This window comes from Lolium rigidum, chromosome 3 (assembly GCF_022539505.1).
Source record: "Lolium rigidum isolate FL_2022 chromosome 3, APGP_CSIRO_Lrig_0.1, whole genome shotgun sequence".
Classification (NCBI taxonomy): Eukaryota; Viridiplantae; Streptophyta; class Magnoliopsida; order Poales; family Poaceae; genus Lolium; species Lolium rigidum.
In genome coordinates, this window is record NC_061510.1 from 3,052,025 (window position 1) to 3,058,024 (window position 6,000).

Genomic DNA, 6,000 nt, shown 5'->3' on the forward strand with positions numbered 1-6,000 from the left:
GAGTACCTTTTACCTTTCCTCCCCGGCAACGGCGCCAGAAAAAGAGCTTGATGGCGTGTAACTCACACGTTCGTTGGGAACCCCAAGAGGAAGGTATGATGCGCACAGTAGCAAGTTTTCCCTCAGAAAGAAACCAAGGTTTAATCGAACCAGTAGGAGCCAAGAAGCACGTTGAAGGTTGATGGTCGCGAAATGTGATGCGGCGCAACACCGGGGATTCCGGCGCCAACGCGGAACCTGCACAACACAACCCAAGTACTTTGTCCCAACGAAACAGTGAGGTTGTCAATCTCACCTGACTTGTCTGTAACAAAGGATTAAACGTATCGAGTGGAAGATGTTTGCAAAGAAAACAGTAAAACACAATTGCGATAGATTGTATGCTATGTAAAGAATAGGACCGGGGTCCACAGTTCACTAGAGGTGTCTCTCCCATAAGATAAAGCATGTTGGGTGAACAAATTACGATCGGGCAATTGACAAATAGAGAAAGGCATAACAATGCATATACATGATATGATAAATATAGTGAGATTTAATTGGGCATTACGACAAAGTACATAGACCGCCATCCAACCGCATCTATGCCTAAAAAGTCCACCTTCGAGTTATCATCCGAACCCCATTCAGTATTAAGTTGCAAAGCAACGGACAATTGCATTAAGTATGGTGCGTAATGTAATCAACAACTACATCCTTAGACATAGCATCAATGTTTTATCCCTAGTGGCAACAGCACATCACAACCTTAGAACCTACCGTCACGATCCTGCATTCAATGAAGGCATGAACCCACTATCGAGCATAAATACCCCCTCTTGGAGTTAAGAGCAAAAACTTGGCCGCAGCCTCTACTAATAACGGAGAGCATGCAAGATCATAAACAACACATAAGCAATAGATTGATAATCACCATAACATAGTATTCTCTATCCATCGGATCCCGACAAACACAACATATAGTATTACAGATAGATGATCTTGATCATGTTAGGCAGCTCACAAGATCCAACAATGAAGCACAACAAGGAGAAGACGACCATCTAGCTACTGCTATGGACCCATGGTCCAGGGGTGAACTACTCACTCATCACTCCGGAGGCGATCATGGCGATGAAGAGTCCTCCGGGAGATGAATCCCTCTCCGGCAGGGTGCCGGAGGCGATCTCCAGAATCCCCCGAGATGGGATTCGCGGCGGCGGCGTCTCTGTAAGGTTTTCCGTATCGTGGCTCTCGGTAAGGGTTTTCGATGCAGGGGCTTTAAATAGGCGAAGAGGCGGCGCAGGAGGATCGAAGGGGCGGCCACACCATAGGGTGGCGCGGGCCCAGCCCTGGCCGCGCCACCATGTCATCTGGGCCCACCAGGGCCCTCCTCTGGTGGCTCTCGGGTGTTCTGGATGCTTCCGGGCAAAATAGGAACCTGGGCGGTGATTTCGTCCAATTCCGAGAATATTTCGTTACTAGGATTTCTGAAACCAAAAACAGCGAAAACGGGAACCGGCACTTCGGCATCTTGTTAATAGGTTAGTTCCAGAAAATGCACGAATATGACATAAAGTGTGCATAAAACATGTAGATATCATCAATAAAGTAGCATGGAACATAAGAAATTATCGATACGTTGGAGACGTATCAGGTATCTCCCCCTCGCGGAGACCTCCTGCCCCGCGAGGAGAGAAGCCTTGCTCTTCACAAATGGGCTGCCGCGAGGGCCCATCAAAAGGTGTAGCATGGTACCCCCGGTTCCACTACACCGACAGATGTCCATTTTCCATGGATTAGAGATACCAAGGTCTACGCAACACTCTCGGTAGACTTATATTGCCGACCGACCCTATTGGCCAACTGGTGGTCTTTGTCGTTGGATATGATTTCCAACGCTTCTTCAACCTCCAGGAGGAAGCCCTGTTTTGAGCTTCCTGTGGTGCTCATTGTCAACTTGGAGCTAAATTGTGATATCCCCAGCGCCGAGCTTGACGGCCGTGACCGAAGCTCTCTCTCCCACAACTTTGGTGGAGGACCTGATTGCATTGTTGTAATTCTTCTTGGAGCCTGCCTTGTAAAAGTTAGGGGCTTTTCTGTTATTTTAGCATTTTCTATTGTTTCTATTATAACTTGTACATGTCGCTTTGAAAATTAATAGTATCTAGGCCCTTGGGGCCTCTCCTTGTTTGAAAAAAGTTCTCCCTCTGATTCGAAAAAACAGTCGGATCCATCAGTACAAAGCCATTTACAAAAGAGTCCTTGTAGTAACTTGAAACTGACTAAGACCACCTCAAGATCTGGATTGACCGCCCGCACTCGCATGCTCGATCTCCGGCCCGTTAGGTTCGTTGGAGGAGGAGATGCATGCCATCCAAGGGGCAAGGGGCCGTGACCTTCTGCTCCACGCGAGGGTGCCGCCGGGTCAGGGGAATCCTACCGGCGAGCGGCTGAACAGGGAGGTGAGGGGGTGGCCGCTCCGAGCGGTTGAGGAGGGGCCTTGAGCCACACGGTCGAGGAGGGAGGCCTCGCGGTGGATGGCTCGAGGAAGAGAAACTCCGGTCGGCGCTGGCGCGCTGTGGGGTCTACGACCGATGCTGCCTCCTTCCCCGTGGACTGCAGAACGAGGTGCGGGAGTTGTGCGAGCCGCTGAACAGGTAGGCTAGTGTGCGGCCGCTCAGGAGATGCGCAGTGCGGCCGTGGACAGTTGACTGGGGTTGGTAGAAACTATATGGACTGCTTTGCAAAATGATCACTCCCGACATTTTCCCGGATCGGAGGGAGTAGGTGCGAATGTTGGCACATGATTCTCTAGAAAATGAGCCGTATGCGATTTATTGGACATGGCACACGGTCTGTAAATTTTGCATTTATTTTTTGTGTGTCTGAGATGGAAGGTTACATGGCCCGATGTCCTAGTGATTCACACACGTTTTTGGGTCGCACCCGCAGTAGATGGGCTTAGGAGGCGTGCATCCCTCGTTCCCGCACACAATCTCCTTGCAGCACAAAATGGACTGGCAGTACCGGGGGCCGACATTCGAGCAGCACTTGCACTGTCCGCAGTTCCTAAACGTCCCGAAGATTGCAGGCTCCGACGGCCGCCACAGCCCCTTCGACGTCGGCGGCGGCTCCCACACTGGCACCAAATCAGCTGCGTCGTCCGCCACGCTTCCGCCTGCTTAATTAGTTACCATCATCACTCATCAGCACATGCATTCTGCATTTCTGCAGCCGTATCTACCATCTAGGTATATGTCTGTTTCAGAATTTTCAGTAAACATTTTTTTTGTTTGACGTACTAGGTACCTTGGAGGGTGTTGCACAGAAGGGAGAGGAGCACGACACTGAGGAAATTCAGTGTGAGGCTGGAGGCCATGGTTGTCCGGCAGAGGAAGAAGAGGCTCTGTTGCTATGATATTTCTGAAGGGCTACTCTGAAGATGATCTTGTGAGGCAGTACATGAGTCAATTTATATGCATGGAAGGGCTGCTTGTGTGAGACTGCGCATTCATTTTATACATTTTTTTATTAATTGCATTGAATTCATGCTTGTGTGATAAGTTTCTACCATATGGTCGTATGACAGGATCCTACGGTGCTGATACGCTCCTAAAGGTCCATTACTCCATAGCCAAAAAGAAAAAAACAATACTGCATATTATTTCAACTCAAAAGGTTTCCGGCGTTGATTCATGTTTCAAAACCCGTGCCATCTAGTCCTTATGCCACTTTCATGGAGCATTATTGTTTTGAGATCGGTGCCACGTGACTTGCACAATATTTACCGCAACATTTTTCTGAATAGTGGATACATTGAAGGAAAACCTGCAAGTCAAATGCAATTTTATGGCCCACATGGCATACTCGCAAATCGGCGGATGGCCTGAAAAGAGTTGCAACCGACTAGTAGCTAGAATTACACTTTAGAGTAATACGCCAATGTAGAACCGGGTAGTGAATCCCAATTTTTTTATTTCGATTGATTTCTCTTGGGTCAAGATACTGACGCACATCTAAGCCTACACGCGGATCTAGAACAAATTCTTAGGGTGGGGGCTAATTCATGTATATATGAGCTAGATTTTTTCTTTTTTCTTTTTTCTCACTGAAATATGTGCAAAGATGAAATGCTAGGGCGGGGCACGCCCCACCCTTACACATGCTGGCTCCGCCACTGGTGACGACGAGGGTGAGGATGACCTTCATGGCCGATATGTCTTGGATGTTCTCTCTGTGTGGTCGAGCATGCCTTGCCCTGGAGTATTTGTAGCACGGACACATTAATTATCAAATATTTTTGTAATTATATGGCTATTTATTGGTTAGATTTGATAAAAGATTATGGATTGACGTGTGTCAAGTTATGCTGGGAACCACACATGTACATGATGACAAATGACAATAAGTGTAATAATAGAAACAAAATATTTGTCATTAATATCTAGAAGATTTTCTAAAGGAGTGTTTGACTACCAGACACACGGCTTGCCAGCACTCCTCTCCCGCCCCCCTCCCGGGCGGCGGCGGAGGCTCCTCCTCCCCCCGCGCCCCACAACCACTTGCCGCCCGTCGCCCTCAGCCGCTGCCGGCCACGGCCTTGACCCCGGCGCTGGCCTCGGCCCTGGCCCCCGTGCCTCGGCCCCGGACATGGCCCCGGTCCCGGCCTGGCTCTGGCGATGGTGGCGGCACCCCCTCCGTCGAATCGACGAGGGGGAGAAGAGGGTTTCCGTGGCGGCGTTTCATGGGAGGTGATGTAGCACCAGTGGAGGAAGCCGGGCGGCACGGCTGCTTGGCCGGGGCCCGAGGCTCTCTGTCTGTACCCATGGAGGATTCGGTGGACCCGGTGGGGGCCTCCGCCCCCGGTAACGGCTCGGCGGTGGTACGCATGATCCGCGTCGCTGTCCTCTTCCTTGGTGATCCGACAGGAGAGATTGGCGGCGTGGGGGCTGCTGATCTTGATTTGTTTTTTGTGGTGGTCCTTGATACGTCTCCAACGTATCTATAATTTCTTATGTTCCATGCTAGTTTTATGACAATACCTACATGTTTTGCTCACACTTTATGATGTTTTGATGCATTTTCCGGCACTAACCTATTAACAAGATGCCGAAGCGCCAGTTCCTGTTTTCTGCTATTTTTGGTTTCAGAAATCCTACACAGGAAATATTCTCGGAATTGGACGAAACAAAAGCCCACGGTCTTATTTTCCACGGAGCCTTCCAGAACACCGAAGAGGATACGGAGAGGGGCCACGAGGCGGCCACCCCATAGGGCGGAGCGGCCCCACCTCTGGTCGCGCCGCCATGTGGGGTGGGCCCCTCAGGTGCCCCCCTGCGCTGCCCCTTCGCCTACTTAATCCCTCCGTCGCGAAAACCCTAGTACCGAGAGCCACAATACGGAAAAAGTTCCAGAGACGTCGCCGCCGTCAATCCCATCTCGGGGGATTCAGGAGATCGCCTCCGGCACCCTGCCGGAGAGGGGAATCATCACCGGAGGGCTCTGCATCACCATGCCCGCCTCTGGAATGATGCGTGAGTAGTTCATCCTTGGACTATGGGTCCATAGCAGTAGCTAGATGGTTGTCTTCTCCTCTTGTGCTATCATATTTAGATCTTGTGAGCTGCCTATCATGATCAAGATCATCTATTTCTAATGCTACATGTTGTGTTTGGTGGGATCCGATGAATATTGAATACTATGTCAAGTTGATTAATTGATCTATCATATGTGTGTTGTTTATGTTCTTGCATGCTCTCCGTTGCTAGTAGAGGCTCTGTTCAAGTTGATACTTGTAACTCCAAGAGGGAGTATTTATGCTCGATAGTGGGTTCATGCCTCCATTGAATCTGGGACAGTGACAGAAAGTTCTAAGGTTGTGGATGTGTTGTTGCCACTAAGGATAAAACATCGATGCTTTGTCTAAGGATATTTGTGTTGATTACATTACACACCATACTTAATGCAATTGTCTGTTGTTTGCAACTTAATTCTGGAGGGATTGCGGATGCTAACCTG